The following is a 24,922-nucleotide window of genomic DNA, read 5'->3' as shown; positions in this document are numbered from 1 at the left end:
TCTCTCTGGGTGATGGGACCGCATTTTTTATTTTTTAATTTTTTTCAGCACTGGGGATCAAATCAGGTCATCGCACACGGTAGGTAAGTGCTCTGCCACAGAGCTACATCCTCTGTCCCAACCTTTTTTCTTTTGGCATTTTCTTTATGCTTTCATATATTTTCTGGATATTTTACAATAAGAGAAATGAAAATGGTGTGTGTGTTTGTGAGGGTGTAGTATTGGTGGGAGTTAGGATTGGATCAATGGAGTTAGCAAGAGAACTGGCAACTGCTGCAGATTTAAATGTAAACTAGGGTTGTGGGGTATGTGGGATCTTAGAATTAGAGATGGGGAACTAGATTTTATGGGACTAGGAGTTAACAGAAGAAAGGTAGAGTTTAGAGTTAGCTGTAGAGATCATGGCTTATTGAAATTAAAGAAGATGCTGTGAGAGTTGGGAATTAGAATTAAAGCATTTATTAAATTGAAAAAAATTTTAGAACTATACTAGTAATATGGGTGAGGGTATAGAAATATTGGTATGAATCGAATTTTGGGGGGGGTATTTCTGGTGGATTGCATATTGTTAAAACTATTCTGGAGATCCTGTTCTGTATTTTGAGGAATGATGACCTTTCAACCCTAGCTACTCCATTTCTACAAGTTTCTTCTTAAGAAAAAATCTTAGAAATATGCGTTTAGTTACATTGACATTCATGTCTGCGTTTCCTTTTTTTTCCTTTTATAAAGATTTTATTATGTATAGAGGGGAGAGGGGATTCAATTCTTCTTGCAAGCTGCTTTTCTCATGGCAGCCAGTATTTTGCTCAGCATCTCTAGCTTTACTTTTGGCATGAGTGTGTGACCCACCCTTTTCTTGATGAGTCTATTTATCCTTGGAGACCTGGAGCAGTGCCATTTCATGCACCTCCTAAGAGGCAAAGCTACACACCTTGAATCATGTACTGCACAGATTTGGTGTGCTTGTCTTGTTACCCTATGGTTCTTCTTGAGGCCCATGGTGATGCCATAGGGCAGAGCTATGGTTGTTGGCCTTCAATGACTGCTGCAGAAGCTATGTCTGTATTTTTTATAATAAAAAAGATCTAAATATAGGATTTTAGTTAAATAAATAATTAGCCTTAGAGTGAAAATACATTTACCCATTAATAATAACATTAGAGGTATATTCAATGAGACAATCTATCTCACAAGGCTTCTGTACATTTCCTGAGATTTATATACAAAATTTAGTGCGTAAGTTTACATAGGTGGTGGTGGTGGTGGATCCACTCCACAGATTCTGAACTTCAGGCATGAGCCAGTTTTACAAGGATGGAATTAAAACTGAAGGATATGATTACAATTTTTATTTCCTTTATATTTCAAGTGTTCTTTGGTTAGTGCTTTTGAATTTATACTTTAAGACATCAAGTTAACACATCCTTTTTAAATAGTTCAAACCTTATCAAAGTATGTAGAGTTGCAAATTAAAGCCTACATCTTCTTACCCCTCAATCTCATTCTGCACTCCCAGAAGAAGCACAATTAATAGGGGATCTCCTACCAGATTCGTTGTATGCCAATGCATTTATAAATGTAGATCCTCTATGGATTCCTGGCCAATTATACTACCCCAAATAACACCAAGGAGAAAAAGAGAATGTTTGAGGACTTACTATGTGTCTGAAGTATTTTAAGAGTTTGCCCTGTGATCTCACTATGGTGTTGTTATCCTGCCATCCGCAGTCTGGGTTTGCCCTCTTGACCCCCATCCCTCATTCTTCAAGGCAGCTGGAGAGGTCGATAATTTTTAAAACGTAAATCAAATAAAATCATGTCCTTTTCAGCAGCGTTCAGTGTGCCTAGAGTCAAATCTCAGTTCTTTAGAGACCCTACTATCCTTTTTGGTTGCCTTTATTGGGCAGAGAGTAAACTGGAGGGGTCCCCTGCAGGAGACCCAGCTTCACCGCGGAGGGAGCGCCCTCCCAAGGGCCAGGGGCGGGGCTTCTGGTGTGGTGGGTGGAGCCTCAAATCGAGTGTGAGCAGAGCCGCAGGGGGGAGGCTTTCGACCGAGGGCGAGCGAGGGGAGCTGGGCTGAAGCAGGGCCGCGGACCCTGCACGCTCCTGCGGGCCCTGGGGAGCCATTGCGGCCAAGGTGAGCTTCTACCCCTGGGCAGGAAAACGGGTTCTGTTTGCGCCGCCGTCTTTGGTTCCTGGGGGTAGGGGGGTCAGTTCTCACGGGACCCTGCGCGAAGGCACGGAGGTGGCGGCCTTGGGGAGCCTGCGGGAAAGGCTGCTGAAGGGGCCGGGCGGTCTGCCCCAACCCTCCCTGAACCCCGCCTCCTCTCCCCTCCCCCAGGCCCCAGCCGGCGCCAGTAGAGAGCTAGCCGCATCTTCAGGGACAGCGGGGCAGCTGCCGGCAGCGCGAACGGAGAGCGGCCGACAGTGGGGATGCGAGGTACCGGCGTTAGCCATGGCCAAGTGGCCCTAGAGAGGGTGTAGAGGCCAGGCCTCAGGCGTTTCTCTCACGGGTTCGAGGAAGGCGGCCTCAAAGGGAAGGTGAGGGGCGGGCAGGCAGGCTTCGCGGGTAACTACTAGGCGGTGTGTGTGTGTGTGTGTGTGTGTATATATGTTTTGGTATCTAAATGGTACTACACACACACACATGCACGCACGCGCGCATTCATTTCGGATGATTTAAAAATTTTTAACAATGTCTTGTAGATCTTTATATATCGGGGAATCAAAATTTATCCCAGCTTTTAAACAGCTGCATTGTATGATTGTACTACAGTTTATTTAACTATTTCCGGATGGATGTACATTAGCTTGTTTCCTTTTTAGGGGGGAGGGGATTATTGCAAGCAACGCTTTAATGAATGGGTTTGTGTATATGTTTCATACACATGTATCAGTATTTCTGTAGGAGAAATTCTTAGGATAGTAATTGCTGGGTCAAAGTGTGTATGCATTTTGAATTCTGATAAATTTATTCCAAATTACTTTCCCAAAAGGCTATACTAATTTACACCCTCCAGTGTTGTGAGTGCCTATTTTTCTATAGCTATGCCAAAATGAATTGTTATCAATCTTTATAATTTTAGCCAATATAAAGGATGAAAATTGTATGTCATTGTTTTCATTTGCATTTTCCTTATCATTATTAAAATACAACATTTTTATTCGATTACAAAAGTGGATAGGCAAATATCAGTAGTCTTCTTATCTATAGCAATAAGAATTTTGAAAATTTAATACTAAAGAAAAACCTCACTCGCAATAGCAAGAAAAACGAATAAAAATACCTGTAAGTAAACTATCAAACTTTATTGAAGAATATAATAAAAACGTTTTCACAAGTGGAGAAGGGACACCATGCTTCTGAATAAGAAGGCTCAATTTCGTAGTGATGTCCATTTTGCGATATTGACATGCAATTGATGCAATTTCAATAAATATACCAAGTTTCTGGAACTTAATATGATTCTAAAGTTCATCCAGGCGAAAAATTGCTAAGAATAACCAAGAAGATATTTTAAAAGATAAGATGGGGGTATTTGTACTACTGTCTATTAACATTTACTCTAAGGGAATAATATTTAAATTAGAATGGACAGAACAATGCATTAGAATGGAAAAGCCCACAAATCGAGCCAGATTGGATCCCAAGATTTATTGGAGAAACATTGTGGGCTGGACGTGGAAAAACTGCCATATTAAAAGCTTCAAGCACTCACCCCCTTCAATGCCCCCCTCCCCCGCAAGCTTGAATTTGCCTTTGAGGGCAGACTCCTTTGTTTGGCGAAAACCACTTTATTGGGTCTTTTTGGTTATGCCAAGGTAAAGCTTCAGTAGTTAAAATTGGTGGCTTTGGAGCTAGAACTAATGATACGAACCTTTAGTTAGATTAAGATGGATTCAGGTTAGCCTGCAGTGCGGCGAGAGAAGGAGTCTGGATGTTATAGGTCTTTTAGAAATTTTACCGCTCTAATGTGCAAAAAATGTTATGTCATTGTTTTCATTTGCATTTGCGTGCTTATTGTGAGATCGAACATCTTTTATGTGTTAGTCCAGAATAATATTTTATTCCTGGAGGTGGGTAACAATGGAGGACCTATTGCTCCCCTTCCAGAATGGAGTTTGGCTAATTGGTACAATCCTGCCCGGAAGCGTGAGAATAAACAGGTTGACTTTTTAAAATTTCCTCAAGCACTAGGCAAGCTCTAGACACCTAGATCGGGGGCGGAGGCAGTTTTCAGGACATGGCCGAGATTTGGCGCTGAGCTGTGTCATCGCGAGGTTTGGCAGCCAGCTCCGCAGTGGGTCGGAAACCTCGTGGTAGGCGAGATCCCTGCAGGACCGGAGCTTCCTCCCTTTCCCCGAAAAACTCCCAGTCATTTTCATGAAGCCCCGCCTCTCTCCTTTTTAGGAGCGTACGGCAGGTCTCGCGAGATCTCATGTTTCCTAAAGGCGAGGCGCGGGCGGCATCCTGCGGTGAATTTCGAAGGTCTCGCCGAGGCCAAACGTAATATCGCGATAATTCTCACAGCGCATGCGGGAGCCGGCGGCGGCAGGTTGGCTCCGCCCCGTGGTGCTTCGTGCGGTTGTGCGTCATTTGCTTTTAGCTTCGCGTAGGGTGAGAGCGGAGCCGTAGCGACTTCGGCTTTGGTGGGAGGAGGGGTCTGGGAAGGGCTGGGCTCAGGCTTTTCCCTGTCCGGTAGAGGTTCTCGCGGGATTGCGCGGGCGGCAGCAGTTCGGCTACTGACTGCAGCAGCCGCGGAGGCGGCGGCAACGTCTTCTGCTCGTGCAGTTCTTAGCCGGTGAGTTCTCGCGGGAGCAGGGTTAGGTCCTCGTGGGATCCGTTGGTGGTGGCAGAGGTAGCTCCGGAGTGGGGGGGCAGTGACTAGGGTCGGTCCGCCTGCTGTTAAGATGGCGGCGGAGGCTGATGTCTGTCCGGCTAGGACCCGGGACTGAGGTGTTGGTTATCCGCGCTTGTGACGCCTTTCAGGTACCCAACGTTAAGGAAGTGACGAATGGCAAAACGCCGAGGTGCCGGTAAACCGTACCTGACACGAAGATCATCCGTTTCTTGTCGGCTAAGGCGACACCATTTCCCGGGCCTCAGCCGCGTGTGGGCCTGCCTTTGCCCCACCAATCAATCGGTCAACGCCTCCGTTACCGCCGCAGTGGGCGGATTGGGAAGTGTGGGAGGGGAGTCTGGAGTTGGGTAGTGGGATTGGGGTTAGATTGGGCTGTGGAAGAGATGTGGGGCAAGCCAACAACGACTTGTACCCTCCACCCTACCATTTTTGTGAGCCCGCCTCCGATTTCAGCTCTTGGTACGACCTAGATGAATCCCCTAGTTCTTCATGAGTTGAAGTGAGCTCTATCTACCTCCCCAACTCTCATGCTAAGGTTTAGGGTCAAGCTGTATAGTGTCTGACGTACTCCTCCCTCTTTACAAATTCTGCCGTCCTGTCAAATCTCGCTCATTTATGTGGATAGTTGGGGTGCGTATTTAAGGGGGAAGTCAATTTAGAGTCTAGCCTGAGTCCTCCAACCTGTCCCGTTCCCTACATTTACTCCCATCTTTGTGGATGGAGTCATAGTAACCTTCCATTTCCTCGGATCCTCACACTTGTATGACCTGATCAAAGCATAGGGTACTGATTTCTTCAACTGCATGCTGCTAGACTGCTCCTGGGCGTAACAATGCATTCATGTTCAGTGTGGTCAGTGGTTAGATGATTGCAGTCTTCCATTGCTGCTGCTTTCACAGCTGTTAGCATTCCCTTCTTTGTACCCCTCCCCATAAAAAGGCCCTCCACTAAACCAACTTTCTGTTCTCTGTCCCTTTCCCAATCCTCCTGCAAGCCTGCCACCCATCTTTTTTTCCCCCTGCCTTACACTGCATTTCTGTAGCATTTTTGTTTGTGGATATCTATTTTTGCTGCTAATCACTTCTTTCTTACCTGCATCACGCTTATTAAATCCTTCTGTTCCCTGCCCGCTCCCCATGCTCTTTTTCCAGGAACTGAATCCCCTAATAAGGGGTCAGGCTCTGCTACATTATCCTCCTTCCATGTATTAGAAAATAGCATTGATATATCTTGCCCTTTAAACATTGCCCTGTTCTGCTCTATTTTCTCTCTTCTCCATGTCACTGTAACTGAGGCAATTAATTCCCTATCATTTGTTTCCTTTATAGATTACATGTTCAGCATTGCTTTCTTTTAGCTCCAATGTTGCATAGATTGAGGAGACACCAACATTTCCTATTCATGGGAGGCAGCCTGGTATGGTGGAAATATTGTGTGCTTTGGGTTCACGTTGAACTTTGCGACCTTGGGCAAATTACTTTTCAGATTCTTAGTGTTTATAAGGATTGTTGCTAAAATTAATGAGCATATTTGTAAAGTACCTTGCTCATGGTAGGCACACAATGAATTGTGATGACTTTTTCTTGGTGTAAAAATACATTGGTATGGGCTGGGTATGTAGCCCAGTGGTAGAATGCTTGCTTAGCCTGGGCAAGGCCTGGGTTCAATCCCTAGTATTGCCCAAAAAAAAAAAAAAAAAATATATATATATATATATATATATATAAGTATTTTGGTAGGTGCACCTGTGTCATGCTAGTTTTATTACCTGGGAAAGAGTAAAGTTCATAAGCCATTCTATCTCCAGGGGTTCCTAATGTTTGAACATTGTAATCCCTGCTCTTTTCTTCCACTAGTCTAGAAATTTCAGTGCAAAATCACTCTCCTAGAATGACCGCCAGTCATTAATAATGTTCTTGTTAAGTGGTACATCCAGCCGTTTTACCTTTCGGAAGGGGTCCCTTATCCCTTAGCTACTCCTTTCTCCTACTCCTTTAAAAGCAATCTGTCCTGTAAGTCACTCTACAAAAGTAGTGAAATTTGGTGCCATGCCTTTTACAATGGTAAAGGAAACTTCTGCTAGCTACTTTTCAGGTGCCTGTGATGTTTACTCCTGCACATTTATTTGTTCCTAAAGATCAGTGTGGGGATCTGCTCTTTGGCATCTCCTTACCTGAGCAGAGTACTTCTTAGAGATGTCAGAAAGGTCAATTGGCATACCAAGCTTCTTTTCCAAATGGAATCACTGCTTGTTCTTTAATATACTACTTCCTGTTGTGCTTTTGTCATTTTGTGTTTTCTAGCATACTTAATAAGTATGTGATTTGGAGTTTCCCTTACTGTTAATATTTTGATTAGGCCAATATTAAAGTGAGTGATTATTTTCAATTATTTTTGGTTGGATTTTGGGTGAAGTAGGAATATGGTGGCAAAAGGTATACAGTGATTGAAAATTTACAGTGGGTGATCGATCATCTGATAATTAGCTGTGTGTACTCTATTTTTGAGTTTCAAGGTTGGCTTAAATTTGAAGTACTTTGGAGGCAAATACATTTCTCTCATTTGAGTTCAGGTGATCACTTTGTTTTGAGATTTTTGTCTTAGTGCCTTTTACAGTGGGTTAAACAGTGATCACAAATTAACTAATCTTCAATTTGACTCTTTGGCATTCAGCATGAGAATAAATCTGGGAATGATCATCTAGGCATGACCTAAAAGGTTTAATTTATTCTAGGTAGATCTCTGAGAAGAGAGGAAGGAGTGGCAATACCAAATAAAAACTTTGTCTAAGGTTCAATGGCAAAGTTCAACCTGAGTTTCCAGGATGTTTATCGTTTGTCTCCCAGTATGGCCAAAAAGCATGTATGAAGGTGAAAATTAATTTTTATGTGTATAATTTTTTCACAGATATAATATATTTTAAATTTCCTTAGTATCAGTTTATAGAGAGGATATAATTTTGTCTATAAGATCAACACTGTCCTGTAATTTCATTTTGGATGAATACTGAGTTGAGTTTTCAGAGGTGTTTTCTAAGTGTCAGTTTGTAAGTATTATAGCTATTGGTTTCTGAATGCTTCAGTTACAGCTCAAAACAGGTCCTAAAAAATGCAAATTGATATGTGAGGATTATTGCTTCAGAAGTAATAATTGATTATGTTTGAACATTTATATAATGATTAACTCCCCTACTCTCTAATAAATGCATTGTGTATCTCTCCCCCACCCCACCTTTTTTTGTAGGTCCTTCAATAGCCTGACCTGAGGGGTTAGTGCTCCAGAGGAACCAGTGGACCAACTTGGTCAGGAAGGTTCAGAAGGCTGTTGGAGCCGTGTTGGGATTTCCCACCAGGATGAGTATGATTGGCTGTGATTTTAGGTTCGTTTTTTTGTAGATCTTTGTGGGTAGTATGAGATGGTGGGGATATTTTCATTCTGTGATTGAGCTACTTGGTTTCTTCCATTGTCTGGATCTGATGTGACACTGGTTGCTTATTGTGTTTTAAGTGGGAGTTCTGTATATGACTTTTTTTTAATATTTATTTTTTTAATTTTCGGCGGACACAACATCTTTGTTTGTACATGGTGCTGAGGATCGAACCCGGGCCGCACACATGCCAGGCGAGCACACTACCACTTGAGCCACATCCCCAGCCCCTGTATATGACTTTTTAAATCATTCTAAGCATCATTCAAAAAATGAAATTGGAAGATTTTATGTCATCAGTTTTAAACAGTTGTGAAAAATTTCAAACAAAAAACGGAGTCAACATTTTCCCCATCTCCTGGATTACTTTGAAATAACTCTTTGCTATCATATCATTTTATTTGTAAAATATTTGTATCTTTAAAAGAATTGGGCTGTTTCAACATAACTTCAAAATTATTACAGCTTAAAAAAATGTGATTCTTTTTCTTTTTAAATAAGAAATATGCAAACTAGTGTTCAGATTTCCCTGATTTTCTCAGCTTTGGTTTTGTTTGTTTGACTCCAGATCCAGAGAAAGATCATTTATTGAAAATAGTTGGTAGAGCTCTTATATGTGATTTATTCTGTAGGTTCTGTCATTTTTTTTAGTTCTAATTTATTTGTTGAAGAAATTGTCCTATAGTGTTTCCCCTACATTTGGGAATTTTAGCCCAGTAGTGGTGTCTAACCCATTCTTGTTAAATTAAAGACCCTGGAGGATCCATTATAATGAAACAATGGTAGTAATCTCCTGTATCCCTGTTGGAGTTGATACTGCTGGCCTAATCACTATCCTAAAATAACTAGTCATGTATTCCTTTTTTGTGGTAAAGTCTGATTTGATATCTGAATTCAGTTCCATGTCTTGGCTTTGTTTACTGTTCCACATGAAAAGTAGGCTTCTTGGTAGTAGCAGCTAATGTTTCCTAGATATGACCTGATTATGCCTTTGGGGTTTTTCATGCATGGTTTCAGTGTCCTTAGGTGATTTAGTTATTTTTATATGACATTATAAAGTTGCTTTTTATTCTTTTGATGATGATATCTCTGGTGCTCTGACCCATAACTTCTAAGCTATTAAGACAGTGATGAGTTCCTCTGGCTGTCATACTGTTCTTGAATTTGCAATACAAAAACAGTATTTGAGAGCTTCCATTTAATATTCTGATTCCCAGCTATTAAATACAATACTTTTATTTATACTTTTATTCTTGTTATTTTTCATTTTATTTCATCTGGAAATGATGGTCCTTTCAGGATAAAGTCCTTTAAACTGTTCATTTCTTATGCAGCATTAGCCATTCCTTGATCTACTCCTTCCATAGTCAAAACCAGAGAATGGAAATTGAACACACAGGCCTGTGTTTGAGGCACAAAATGTGGGAAGAGCAAGGCTACTTGTTTCTATCTTTAAAACAAGAGTATTTTCTAGTTGAAGGGACAGAAAGGGGAGAGGTCATCACAATTGAAATCTTTAATTTTTTTTAGATGAAATGATTGAATCACCAATCTATGGATTATGCACTCAGATCTTTCACTTGAGGAATTATAGCAAGATCATACTTTCAGTAAAAACAGTTTGGAACATAATGGGTATAGTGATTAGATATTTTTGAATTTTCTGTAGTAGCCTAAGTTTGTGAAACTAGGATAATTGTAGAGTAGTGGTATAGAACTTTGTGTGTAGTAGCATTCCACTATTTGAATGTTTTCCACAGTTTTGTTTTTGTTTTGTCTTAAAGTGAATTAGTGACAAGCCACTTTATTTGTTTTCTATAGTGCTAGAGATTGAACCCATAGCCTTAAACTAAGCTATATTCCCAGGCCCTTTCACAGTTTTTTAACAGCTGCCATTCACAATGGAAATGCAGTTGTTGTTGTTTTTTTTCTTTTGCTGTGTGTTTTCAACCAAGAGTTCAAAGTATGATTGAAATGCAAAATTGGGTAGCTTTGAAAATATTTGCTCTTGCATTCCATGTTACCTGTCCTGGAGTAAGATAAGTTGTTGAATTCTGTTGTGTAGCTGTAACCATATTAGGCTGTTTTACAATGATCTCACCATATATAAGGTAATCACAAGCACTTGGACTCTTTGTGTTTTCCTGTATTGTTCTCTGACTCTTTCTTCAATGACTGGTTACCAGATGTTTATATATGTTAATGTCCGGGATAATTCAGCTCTTAAGATTCTTTGGAAGCCCTCTTATTTGATGTGTCATAGGGATTGAGTTGCTAAAACTTGATGTACTTGTTGACTAGCTTGGTTTTCTGGTTATAGAAATGCTTTCAGATAGTGAAGGAGTGGCTCTGAATATGAGGAAAACAACTGTAGCTTTTGTTTGGGCAGTTAATCTGAAAATTTTCAACTTTGAGTTCCCTAAAGTTGTTAGTCATTTTGCTTTTTTTTTTTTTTTTTTGGTGGGGAGGGTATCAAGGATTGAACCCAGGGGTGCACAGCCATAGATACACATCCCCATTCTCAGCCCCTTTTTTTTATTTTGAGACAGTCATTAACAGTGGTGACATTGATCCTAGAATGTGATTTCATAGAAAGTGGGAATTTGTCTTTATGGAGATTGGTATTGCAAATCTGATTCAGTTTGGATTTCTGATTGAATTAGATAAATGTTAAAACCAACCCCTCGATTCTGGTTGTATAATCTTAAGAGTTGAAAGAAGTTTTTCCTTTTCAAAAGTCATTAAGTAGTGACTAAACATAGGGAGGATTTAAATTGTTCTAGAATGATTTAAATTAAATCTAAATTAGATTTTAAAGATTGGCAAGTTTGAATATACTGCCACTGGCATAAAATAATGGTTAGCACAATTTAACTATTTTTTTTCTGGACTCTACTTTCTCAGAATTAAACACTTTACTCTTCAATGCTGTTTAGTTTTGCCTTCAGCTGGAAGTAATTTTGAAATCCTTTATTACAATGGTTCTCAAAATGTCTCTAAATCAGTGTTCCTATTTCCTGCATATTGGCAACTGGATCCAGAGGCTTGATAAATTCAGGTTCATTTCCTTTGGCAAGCATAATGGTGGGGATGTGTTCATTAACAACATTCATTATGTTTTGATGATTAGATTTTTAAAAATCCATTAATTCATTGTGGGCTGCCAAATAGTGAAGTTTCAATGCTATCATTTTGTTTTCATCTTTTAGCTAGAATAATTTTGTTTCCCTTCTTTTATTTGGTTACTCAGTGATACAGTTTATATAGGAAGGACAGGATAAATGCTCACTTAAAAACATTGCTTTCAATATAAGGAATTGGTTCTCTGTCATCACAAAGGTTACATATAAATGTAACTCTATAAAACCTTGCATTAATGGATATCAACACTTGATGAGTTTTAATACACTTTTGAAGCTGATGTATTAAAGTTCAAATTGTCCCCCTTTTGGCTAATGTGGGACTCTCTTAAAATTGGCACCTGATTCTTCTTGACATGATGTATAGTAGTAGTCTTTGATAGCTTCCTGTGTCAGGATGTTCCAGGCTTAGTCTTGTACATTTCTGTCGTAGAACTGGAATCAGCCAATGAAATTAAGATAAAGGGTAAAATCAAAGGAAACTTTTTGCCATGGGTAGAAGCTTTGAGCTTTTTACTCAGTCCATCTTTTCTCTTTCTACTTAATTTCCCCAGGATTCCTCTTCATTATATCTTAACCTATTTTTGTGAATATAAAATCTTTATTAGAATTTGCTTTGAAAAGAGTAGAAGGACCATGCAGCCCATTTAGAAGGAGCAAGCAGCCTAGACAGTTCTAGATTTGGCAAGAACTGGTCACTTATTAGTTTTATCAGTTTGGGTAAGTTAATTTAATTCTGTCAATTGTTTCATCTGGAGAAATACCTTATTCCTATGGTTATTGGAAGAATGATGAAATGTAAGGTTTTAATACCCAGTAAGCAATAATAAGTGAATGGTAATTTATTAAATATACTAGTTTGATCCACTCCTCCAACAGGTCAGGTGGGCAGTCAGGGTGATAAAATGATGGCCAATTAACTAAACATGTCTCAGGACCTTAAGATCTGTGTTGAATCAGCAGTGGTGTGGAGGAATGGGGTTTGTTCTTCAGTCAGTTTGAGTCTGAGTCTCTGGCCATTGATAGCTGAATGTTCCACTAGAGTAGCTTTTCACTTTACAAAATGTTGGGAGTCCCATTTATACTCTCTGAAATGTCTTACCCAGTTCTGTGGGTTGCCTTGATCTTTTTCCATCTATACAGCCCCTACTGTTCAGGGTTCTTATGTTCAAGATTCTGCTGTAACCTTAGAAACTCATAATGAGTCTTCCCAATAGACATCAGGTCACCACTATTAACATACTTGAGTAGCACCACATATAGCAGGTTAGAAAAGAGGTAAATATTATCCCTTTTAACATTTTACATAGTATCTAAAGTACTGTGTGAGGCATATAGCAAGTGCTCAATAAATGAAAATCATGGTTACTTTAAAATTTATATCTATCTTTTCCCTTCTCACATCTTACCTCTCTTCATTAAGTTGAATAAGCATTTATTGAGTGTCTATAAGTACAAGGACTTGGGGATATTAAATGAATGAAGCTTGATATTGGCCCTTGAGAAACTCAATAGTCCAGTCAAGGACTGTAAATAAGATCATGTTTAAAGTTTCTTAACCTTTTTCTTTGTGTCATTATTTCTTTCACTGCACTGTCCATGCATTGATATAGCCTATCTATTGTTTCTCACAGCTCTCTTAATTTTAAGTGCCTCCCCAGCCTTTGAGACTGTTGATATGTGAGAAAGCCTGCAGTTGTCTTCTATGAATACAGGTAATATTGAGAAAAACCTCTGGGCCAAGGTTAGATTTCAAAGTGGCATGTGCAGTCGATACTACAAGAGCTGTTTATGGTCTTTAGATGAATATACCTACACCTGGTCCTCAACTCTGTTGTTTTAACTGCTGCTGTTCTTCCTCTCTTCCCTCTTTATCTCCTCTCCCCTAAAAATGTTTTCTGCCTATAGAGGCTCCTATACTCAGTTAGTGATCAACCAAGCCTGTGAAGAGACAGCTGTATTTCATATTATAAATTAGGATTTGAGTGGGCTTAGAATGTATTGCAAAATTTCCATTCTTAGCTACAAAATTATATTCAAAAACCCTAATACAGGATATTGTGAACATTTAAGTACAATGATGTATTTTAAATGTTGAAATGATACAGTACAAAGATAAGCTTATTATAATTTATGTGAAATAAATACATAATAGCTATGTTACTTGGGGCAGATTACTTCATCACTGAGCCAGTTTCCTCATTCTTTAAATGAGGGTGATGATATTCATTCAACAAATATTTATTGAGGACATACTTGTTGCTGCCATATACCTGGAACACAGAGATAAGCAACTACACAATGGACAAATGGGTGGTCTTTTAGGGGAGACTTGTAAATCACACTCAAAAAGATCAGTATAATAATATGAGGAATGAATAGAATGTGCTATAGCAGGATTGTGCTATAGCAGAACGTGCTATTACAGGATTGTATCAGAGAATGTAATATAGGATTTTGTTACTGTTAAACAAGATATATGAAAAATATGTCATGGGCAAAATGCTATGTACAGGAAATTAAGTAAGTATATTCCAAATGAATCAATAGCATAAACGATTATTTTGTCACAAGATATATACTTTAAATGCATTTTTATCTTTGAGCTAGATTTATCATTAAGGATGTTAATGTAGTCCTCTTATAAAGTACTCTGAAAGTAATGTTCTTGTTTAAAAGGACATTTTCCATTCCTTTTGTTATCATTTTCTAATGTATCACTAAATCAATTTTAGAAGATGTATATATATTTTAGTATGTCCTCTTAATGATCAGGGTAACATTTAAAGGATAAGAAAAGATAGTCCAGTAGAAAATTAGGGACAGACTTTTTTCACAATAGGAAACTAAAGATGTTCAATAACAAGAAAAGATACTCAAACCAAGCATCAGAAATGCAAAGTAAAATTGGGTTTAAAAAAATCATTATATTGGCAAAATAATTTGATAGTATTGAGTCAAGGCAAAGAATATAGGGAAGAGTTTGGTTTTATAGTGCTGCCCATGACTACTACAGTAGTGAGTACAGCTAATTTCAAGGTAGTTTAAGTAAGTTGCAAGATAGTACATAATCAAAAACAAAAACAAAAAAAAAATAGAGAAGGGGTTTAGGGATTGTGGCTCAGTGGTTGAGTGCTTGCTTAGTGTGCAGGAAGCCCTGTGTTTAATCCCCATCACCCGTGGCTGGGGTAACTAGAGCAAACTGACACTTTTTTGAAGGGGAGGAGTCGAGGAGGAATGTGCTTTTTTTGTAATGTTTGCATTCTGTTTCTGAGAACTTTAAAATATGCTGAAAAGTACAAAGGGGAATATAAGAAAAACCCCTATTCATACCTCCTCTTCCAGAAGATTTTTTTGTCCCGGTACTGGGGATTGAACCCAGGAGTGATCCGCCACTTGAGTTACATCCCTAGCCCTTTTTATTTTTTTATTTCAGGACAACATCTAAGCCTGGCTCAAAATTGTGATCTCCTGCTTTAGTCCACCTAGTAGCTGGGATTAGAGGTATATACCAACAAGCCCAGCCAGAATTGGTCATTATTAAAATTTATTTTTGCCTCAAAGTCTTTTTGAGGAGGTAACAGGTACTAAGGGAGAATACTATTTAGTATTTCCTCTATCCCCTGCATTCTACCATCAGTGGACACAAGTTTTATACTGTGTGAGAAGGGTATAAATTATTCATATAAGTAAAAATTTAAAAACTAGTATCCTCAAATCTATTATTACTTAAGTAACAATACATTTTTATAGTACTTAGAGTTTGCGAAATCATTTACTAAGAAGGCTTTGGGAATGGGACTTTTTGTATATTCATTTTATAGTAACTTATTTGAAAAGACTTCTGACTTTTTTCATGATCATAGAAGTAGACATAATATTGATGAGAAAATACTGATAAATATATATCATATTACCAGTTAGTCTTAGAAACTGTTAAGAATTTGCTGTATTAGGTTTTTATGTACAGTTGCCCCTTTGTATGGGGTGGTGATGGTGGTGGTGGTTCCAGTACACACCCTCCTGGAATTCCAAAATTCACAGATGCCTAAGTTCCTTGTATGAAATGGTGTGACATTTGTATGTCAACTATACATATCCTCACATCTCTAAATTACTTAGAATATCTGATAATATGTAAATAGTTATATCATATTTATAAGAAAATAATTGCACATGTTCCATGGAGATATTTTTCTTCAAATATTTTCTTTTTTTATTATTTTTTTAAAATTTTTTTTAAGAATTATTTTTTAACGTTTATTTTTTAGTTTTTGGCGGACACAACATCTTTGTTTGTATGTGGTACTGAGGATCAAACCTGGGCCACACGCATGCCAGGCGAGCGTGCTACTACTTGAGCCACATCCTCAGCCCTCTTCAAATATTTTCTGTGGTTGGTTGCTGAACCCAAGTATAAAGAGCACCAATTGTACATAGGTTTTAATTTTTCTGAATCATATGAAGTAAGGATGACATTTCATCCTTTAATTCTTTCACATATAAACATTTATAAAACCATAATATAATATCATTATTACCTAGAGAACTTATTTTTCTTAATATTATGTCATGTCCAGTCCACATTCAAATTTTCTTGGTAGTCTCCAAAATGTCTTTTTAGTATTTTCCTCCAAACCACTATAGAAATGGTATTTTTATTTATTTTCACTTTTTGAATTTGCTTATTTTGTGGTACTGGAGATATGGAACTCCGAGGACACGTCATGCTGGTCATGTGCTCTACAACTGAGCTATAGCCTCACCCCGAAAATAGCATTTTAAAATTTGTTGTTTCCAGTTAAGATAATGATCTGTTCCTTAATCAATGCCACTATGTATACTTCTATAGCATTTTAGTGGTTGTATTATATTCTGAATTATGAATGATTCTTAATTTATTTAACTAGCTCCCTATGATCAAATCTTCAGGTTCTAGTTTTTCATCTTAAACAGTGCTTCCCCATACATAAAGTCTTGAATGAATAAGCAAAGCTTAGCAACATCTAATATATGGAGTTCATGTTTATTTCCTTAAGGAAATTTCCAGAACTGGAATATAAAACTTAAGGCTTTTAACACTTATTGCCACATTGCCTTTTAGAAAGGCTGTTCTACATTTTTCACTGTGTTCAGTATATAATGCTTTACAGTATAAAAGTACCTCAAGAAAAACCTTGGTAAATTAGTATTGTTGAAGAACATAAACCTGGCTATATGCAGTGTCATTGCTATATAGATGCCTCTCTGTACACCTATATCTGATTCCATATTTTGCAGGTGCTAGCTTGACTCCTCCAGATTGGAATGTCTTGTGTTTTCACATAATCTGGAGTCTAGGTCCCTACTTGTCAGATTCCCTTATATATCTTGATGAGGTTATTCTCATCAAGATACAGTCAGACCTTAAGCAGTGGCGCAAGCCTGTAGTCCCAGTGGCTTGGGAGACTGAGGAAAGAGGATCATAATTTCAAGGCCTGCCTCAGCAACCTCCAAGGCCTTAAGCAACTTGGTGAGACCCAGTCTCAAAATAAAAAGGGGTGAGGGCTGGAGTCTTGGCTCAGTGGTATGATACTTGACTCATGTGTGGAAGGCGCTAGGTTTGATCTTCATCATCACATAAAAATAAAATGGCGGTATTGTGTCTATCAACAACTAAAAAGGTATTAAAAAAATAAAAAGGGATGAGAATGTGGTTCAGTGGTAAAGCACCTTTGGGTTAAATTCCCAGTTACCCGCTCCCCCTCAAGAAAAAAGAGCACGCTGAGTGGTAGAGTGATTCCCTAGCATGGGAGAGGACCCAGGTTCAAACCCATCACCATGGGGGGGGGGAAAGAAACAGTCTGGAGAATGAAGACATTATTTGAAAACAATTTTTTACATCAAGAACTTTTTTTTTTCTTTTTTCCATTTTGTTTGTGTTTTTGCTTTTAAAAAGTAAAAGACTGCCTTCATGGATGAATTCAGATCTGTACATACTGAATAGCAATGTTTCAGTCAATGATAGTGGTACCATGAGAGTATATTGCCTTCTGACATTGCAACCATCGTAGTAAATACACTATAGAATGTTTTGCACATCAATGAAATCCCCCTGATGGCATATTTCTCATACCTTAGCCCCAGTGTTAAGTGACACATGAATGTACAGAACTTGTGTCTATTTCTAAATGTGACACCAGGTGTTATCCATAAAAGTACAGAATAAGTGGTCCCTTTTCTGTAAGAAAATTTAATTAAATACAGGGAAAGTTTAATTAAAAAATAAAGTTGCCTGAGAAAGGCAAAAGTGCAAAGAATGATCAAGTTTTTTTTTTCCTTTCTAACATGAGGTCAGTTGGGAACTCTATCTTGGGACAATTTGATTTGTTTCTGTGTTTTCATGCATAAATTTGGATGCCATAACCAGTAGATGGGATTGAATTTCTTGCTTGTAAAACTTTGAAATTTAAGTGATGTTTTCTGAGTTGGGAATATAGCTCAGTGGTAGAGGGTTTGCCTAGCATGCACCCTGGGTTCAATTCCTCAGTAGGACAAAAAAACAAACAAGCAGAAAAAAAGGAACTTTTCTAAGCTCATCTTTTTCTCTTTCCTTTTCAGCTGTTTGTAAATATGACTTCTTATTTTTAAAAGTCAAACAATAAATAGTTCACTTAACAATTAGTCCTCCCTCCAAATGGCAGTCCACTTTTATTTATATCAAGCTTCAGAAGTATCTGTTAACAATTTGTATATATGATTTTATATCTGCTAGCATTTATATACCGTGCATATCCATGTATGAACTACATGCATTTTTATATGCTAGAACACATGGCTTGACTCCTCCTTTAATGGATGCATTGCACTCCAAAGTATGAGTCCCTGTAATTTAATCATTCCCTTTTGTTGAGTCATACAATGATAGAGTTGTTCATAGATCAGAGTGTGACATCAATTTAAATTTTTACAGGTACTTGCAAAATGACCCTTAAAAAGAATTGTATTGAATTGACATTCCCACTGACAATGTCTCTGAGTTCCCTATTCTCCACCTTTACCTACCAAAGCAGGATTTTTTTTTTTATCTTTTTAATTTTATCCAGTCTAGTAAGTGGGAACTCGCACCTCCTTGCCTTGCTAATGTGAGGGTGAGCAAATGTTTATACCTGCAGTTTGCAAATTCATGCCCCTTCACTTAGTTTTCAGTTGGATTATTTGTCTGGGTTTGGGAAATCATTTGTATTAGAAACAACCTTTTTTTATCCTTTTGTAAATATTTTTGTGTTTATGATTTGAAATTTTTGTGTAATCAGATCTTATTTTTTAATGATTTCTCTATTGCATGGCTTTTCTTGGAAGGTTCTTTCCCTGCCAAGATTATAAGAATATTTTCCTGTATTGTCTTCTAATACTTTTCAAATTTGACATTCTCTGTTTAAGTACTGTTGAAAACTAGTTATGTACTGTTATTTTGGTCCAGATGGTCACCTATTAACTCCTATTTTTTTTTTGAGAGAGAGAATTTTTAATATTTATTTCTTTTTTTAGTTTTCGGCGGACACAACATCTTTGTCTGTATGTGGTGCTGAGGATTGAACCTGGGCCGCACGCATGCCAGGCGAGTGTGCTGCCGCTTGAGCCACATCCCCAGCCCCAAACTCCTATTTTTTATTCTGGGAAGGACTGGTCAAATATACTACACTTAAAAATGAATTATGGAAAAGTGTAATTTTTTTAAGGTTTGGAATTTGTGCTAGGTAGAAAACTTGCTTATTTTTTAGCTCCTTAGTTTTTGAGAATAAGTCAGATTGTTTATGTTTAATACTCAACATTTGTTTGGATTGAAAGCTAAGATTATATAGATACCATTTTAAGGGATCTTAATTATTGCTTCTCCTTGATTGTTGCTGAGAATTATAGTATCTTTGCATACTGCAAGCTCCTTTTATGTAATATAAATATTTTAAAGTGACAGATTGGTCACATTGCATAGTTTATTTAAAAGATGTGAAACATGGGCTGGGGTTGTGGCTCAGTGGTACAGTGCTCACCTAGCATGTGTAAGGCCCTGGGTTTGATCCTCAGCAACACATAAAGATAATAAATAAAGGTATTGTGTACACCTACAACTAAAAAAAGAGTATTTTAAAAAATGTGAAATACCTAGGTGCTAGGCTATGCATGGTGCTCTTCAATTAGTATCACAAAACCGTTTTGTCTATACTGTATATTGGGGTGTATACTTATTTATTTTTGGTACTGGGAATTGAACTCATAGACACTTCACCCCTGAGCTATATCCCTTTATTGTTTTTTGTTTGTTTGTTTGTTTATAATTTTGAGACAGGGTCTTGCTAAGTTGCTGAGGCTGGCTTTAATGATTCTCCCATCCCAGCCTCCCTTGTTACTGGGATGAATAGGCATATGCCACAGTGCCTGGCAGTGTTTAATTTTAAAGTCTTTGTTCTGCAACTTTCTCATCAATGAACTAATTTGATCCTCATAACAATCCTGTGAAGTTGGAATTATTTTGATAAAAATGAAGAGTTTGCTGCCTCAATAATTACTAAAACTAATTTGCTCTTTTAAACGATGCAAAAGAATTTTTTCCTTCCATATTCATTTGTACCAGCCCAAAATAGTTGATCTGGTTCATATTTTTTATTGTCACATGGCCTACACATTATTTTTTTATTTAAAAATATGGAACACTTCACGAATTTGTATGCCATCCTTGCTCAGGGTCCATGCTAATCTCTGTGTTGTTTGAAGTTTAGTATACGTGCTACTGATTGGGAGCACAAAGCCTACACATTATTTAGTAGGCAATATTTACCTTTGCAGAAATGTAATTTGAGAATGAGACTGCAGCCTCCCAATCTCATTGTTTTCAGTTGAACTTTTTAGTTAATATCAGCACTTAACAGTCTGGAGATTCACATATGCCATGTCTTTATATGTGGTAAATTTGTAGAAAGGTTGAAAAAAAAGTTCTTTTTTGCTTTTGATTAGATCTGTATGTATTTATATCTATAGAATATCTGGCAAAGAGGGCTGGGGTTGTGGCTCAGTGGTGGAGCACTTGCCTCGCATGTGTGATGCCCTGGGTTCGATCCTTAGCACCACATAAAAATAAATAAATAAAATAAAGGTATTTGTCCAACTACAACTAAAAAATAATAAAGAATATCTAGCAAAGTTGCTACCTTTAGATTAAGGTGGAGCTGAATGGAACAGAACAAGGAACAATATGGCTTATGCTTTGCCAGGCACAATCCTATGACATAAACTGTGTTATTTTACAGAAGTGACTGAGTTAGGAACAGTAATTTGTCTGAGAATATACAGCTAGAACATGGAATTTAAGCCCAGGTCTGTTTGTTTCCCAGGCATTTCCATCATGCTGTTGTCCTCTGCTTCATTTTTTTTCTAGTAGTATTCCTCACTTCTGCCTTTAATTTATTAAAAAAAAATCCATTTGGATGGAAGCAAATCACTGAAATTACTGAGAAAAAAAATCACTGAAAGTTCTCCTTCCATATAGATAAAACTTTTGTTAGAATCCATTAAGGCATGTAAAGTCTAGACTTAGAAATCTAATTTCATCCAGCTGTTGTTTGTTGTTATATAAGAGCTGTGCTTCTTATCCACCTTTTTTCAATACAGGACTAGAGGACTTAATCTAGGCATACAGATTCTCCCATTATATATAGGACGCTTGATCTTTAGAGATGCTACTTGTTTCTCTGTAAACTTAAGAACATAAGAGAATTGGAGCTAAATATTGCAAAAGGTTTAGAATTCTGTTTCTTTGGTACCCGGTATTTTCTTTATTGTATTTAATAGTAGCTTATCGTGTAGCTTTTGGGAACATACCTTATACCTGTTCTTCACAAATCAAAGGGATATAACAAGTAAAAACATTGTAATGGCTAAGCATACATACAATGTTTTAGCTGTCTTTCAGGTGTTTCAAGTCATGGATCCTTAGTCAATGAAACTATTGACCATCTTCACGGAAAAATATACATGCAAAATTTTCCATATAATTTCAGGGTTTTGGTAGCAGTCCTACAATAAAGGATGATGAATTCTAAAGATTTCCCTACACTTATTTTTTTTTCTGTGTCATTAAGTATGTCCAGATTGATTTGTTGTGTGTTCTTATATTTCCTAGTAGATATTTTTCTATACTTTGGCCCAAGGTGAAAGCTGGGCTTATTGTTTTGCTAAAGGTATGCTCTGCTTTATGCAAATATAATCTATAAAAATTTAGTCTTTGGTGCCTGAGTTGGAATCCTGGGTCTCATGCGTGCTAGGCAAGTGCTCTCCCACTGAGCTACACTCCCAACACCCCAAACATTTCCCCAACTTTTTAATTGGTGGATTAGAGTTGTACATAATGATGGGATTTGTTGTTACATATTAGTACATGCACACAATAGGCAATATAATTTGGCCATTATTACTCCCCAGCACTTCCCCTTTCTTCCCACCTCCTAGCCCTTTTTCTACTGATTTCCCTGAGATCTACACCCATCTTTATTTTCCTCTATTGTTGCTGCATATGCACAAAAACATCCTTCCATTGACCTTCTGAGTTTGACTTATTTTGCCTAACATAATGGTCTTTATTTCCATCAATTTTCCTGCAAATGCCATAATTTCATTTTCCTTTGTGGCTGAAAAATATCCATTGTGTATGTATACCACATTTTCTTTTTAAATTTTAGTTATAGGTGGACACAATATCTTTATTTGTATGTAGTGTTGAGGATCAAACCCAGAGCCTTATGCATGTTAGGTGAGCGCTCTACCTCTTAGCCACAACCCTAGCCCCAGTACCTTAATTTTATTTACTTTAAATACCACGTTTTTAAAATCCATTTATGGACATCTAGGTTGGTTTCATAGTTTGGCTATTGTAAATTGCAGCACCCCAAAATATTAAAAGGCAAGAGGATCATGGTTTGTGTTGGGATAGGGTTTATCTTATTACTGTATCAGTCTTATGATTTGTGTTTTCACCTTTGGCCGCTAGAAGAAAGATACAATTTCTTTGTATACTAATTTTGTTCCTTTGTAGTACTGTTGTCTTTAGCCAACCATTTCCCCTTATTTTCTACATTTCTATATACCTGGTTATCTCATAGTACCTATCTCAATGTCCTGCATGTAATATTTTCATAACTATTGAGTGGAAAAATGAGGATTAAATAAATCTTGTTAAGTTGATTTCTTCAGTTGAAAATTTCACCAAGAGAGTTTAATATGACTTGGATTTTTTTTAGCTTTGTTTTACATTTACTAGCTATTCGTTTTTTTAATTGACAGTACCTCTGCTGGTGACAGGAAATATAAAGGCAGATATGACATGAGTTCCCCTTGAGTAAAATTCAGACTAGTGGGGAGACTGTCAGGTAAAAAGTTGTGTTGATTGAGGTTGTATTTGCAGGATACCATGGATGCACTATCAAGGGGGTGGGGTCAGTTATACTCTGGGGGAGAGAAAAATCTCAAAAGGCCCCAGAGAAGAGAGGTGTCTTAAGTTGAACTAAAGGGATAGCCAGGGAGCAGCCATTTTAGCAAAGAGCAGTGAGTCAAGATATCAACTCTTGAGTGTTTGGAAAACTAAAAGGCTTGACATGGCTAAAGCATGCAGGGAGTCCTACTGGAATATAATGTAATATGTTGCTGATAGAAAATAGGCAGGGAACTAAGTCCCATAAGTCTCAAATGCTGGTTTAGGTAAAGCGTTTGTATTTGGTTTAGGTAAATTTTGAGTTTTAGAAGGATTGCTCTAGCAGCAGTGTGGAGGATGGGAATGGAAAGATCTGACAGGTTAAAGTTAATTTAAAATTTCTTTCATATGCAAGATTGCCCAACATATCTCAGAATAGAAAACAGTATAATGAATTCCCATGTAGCTGTCACCTGAGTTCAACAGTCATTTGGAAACAATTATTTTGAAACAAATTCCTAATGCATTCACTCTCAAGGGTGGCCTGTGTAGACAAATAAACTGTACAGCTTGAAAAAAAAATCCCTACCTCAGATCTGAGTTAGATATTTGTTTCACCAGGCATTTTTATTTTTCAAAATAAATTTCAGGTGAAGTGATCTTTTTTAAGTAAATTGACTGCTGACAGATGAAGATGTTTTCCTGAAGTCACTGAATGCTGACTATGGTCTTTTGGGTCCAATTCACCTTGTTAGAATGGGGATAGCTTTTCTGTGGGATTTTGACATTTGAATAGAGTATTGGTTTAAAGCTGATTTCTTAATTTTCTGTTAGAAATGGGAAAGGCGGGAGCCCGGGTTCGATCCTCAGCACCACATAGAAACAAAAGATGTTGTGTCCGCTGAGAACTAAAAAAAAAAAAAATTAAAAAATTCTCTCTCTCCCTCTCTGTCTCTCTCTCACTCTCTCTTAAAAAAAAAAGAAATGGGAAAGGCAGAGAAAGCATTTGTATCTTTGAAACAGATGTGATTAGATAAAAAATACCAGTCGTTGTTATAATTGCTCTTTTACACCAAGTCTGGCCACAAATAACGAAGAGTATTGGAAACAGATTCTTAAAGGGACTGTTTTGGAACATCAATTTAAAGTTTTGTAAACAGGAATTTTTCCTTTCCTCCATCATACACATAATTTAAAACTTGGGCATTGCTGTTTTTATTTTTTGTTGAGAATGCTAAGAAGGACTTCTTGGCATGCTCATTTCCTCTCTTCTGACAAACTGATAATCTACAACGTTGGTGAGCCCTATTCTGTTGCCTAGTTGTTTTGATACCAGTTTCTTTAAAGTAATTGGGAGTAAATGGCCAGAAGGATAATTCCCTCATTTGTAGCAGTTTCCCAGACTATAGAGTAGAGGATATGGCTGGGATGTGTTCTCAGTTAACATTCTCACCTCCAAAGTCAATGTTGAAAATGTCTGATTCCACTTTGTTTCCCTTCCCATATTTTCTTTGCATGATAATACTGCAGTGCAAAGAACCCTGAGCAAGCATGCACACTTAATCTGAGGTGTTCAGATTCTAAATGAGACTGTCATAGTATTTCTGCAGATAATTTCCAGATTTGTCTTGGGTGAGTCAAGGTTATTCTAATGTTGCTTTTTTTTTTTTTTTTGAGAGAGAGAGAGAGAGAGAATTTTTAGTTCTTGGCGGACACAACATCTTTTTTTTTTTTTTTGTATGTGGTGCTAAGGAATGAACCCGGGCCTCACGCATGCCAGGCAAGCGCGCTACTGCTTGAGCCACATCCCCAGCCCCTCTAATGTTGCTTTATCATTACATCTTGCTGTCAGTTCCCAATAAAAACTATGTCAGCAAACTTCAGGGCACCAATGAGAGTCATGTTTTATGTATCTATCTGTCTATAGGAGAGGGGAGGGTGTAGGGTTGGCTGTGTAAATAGATATTATGTGCACTGTAGAGTTGTGGGACAAATTTGTGTTTTTTAAACACAGTTCTTCCATTTAACTAGCTGTGTGGCCACTTTT

The 24,922-nt window shown here is 37.7% G+C and overlaps 1 protein-coding gene and 1 non-coding gene across 19 annotated transcripts in view; one reads left to right on the top strand and one right to left on the bottom strand.

The window, feature by feature from the left end:
- Positions 1-2,005: 2,005 nt before the first annotated feature.
- The window catches only part of Huwe1 (HECT, UBA and WWE domain containing E3 ubiquitin protein ligase 1), a 143,829-nt gene continuing 120,912 nt past the window's right edge, over positions 2,006-24,922 (top strand). For 10 of the 18 annotated variants that reach the window (XM_021719788.3, XM_078034767.1, XM_078034766.1 and 7 more), the window contains exons 1-3: positions 2,007-2,140; positions 2,345-2,443; positions 8,109-8,244. The gene's annotated coding sequence lies outside the window, so the exon portion shown is untranslated. Of the gene's footprint in view, positions 2,141-2,344; positions 2,545-4,603; positions 4,806-4,970; positions 4,994-7,599; positions 7,736-8,108; positions 8,245-13,066; positions 13,148-24,922 lie in introns of those variants that run through there. The other 8 variants (XM_040281199.2, XM_040281188.2, XM_040281137.2 and 5 more) reach the window with 7 other exon arrangements.
- LOC120890945 (U6 spliceosomal RNA) lies at positions 20,112-20,216 on the bottom strand. The gene has a single exon (XR_005735418.1). It is a non-coding gene; the product is annotated as a U6 spliceosomal RNA (small nuclear RNA).

The sequence above is a fragment of the Ictidomys tridecemlineatus genome, chromosome X (genome assembly GCF_052094955.1).
Source record: "Ictidomys tridecemlineatus isolate mIctTri1 chromosome X, mIctTri1.hap1, whole genome shotgun sequence".
NCBI classification, from domain to species: Eukaryota; Metazoa; Chordata; class Mammalia; order Rodentia; family Sciuridae; genus Ictidomys; species Ictidomys tridecemlineatus.
This window is presented reverse-complemented; position numbering and strand designations above follow the sequence as displayed.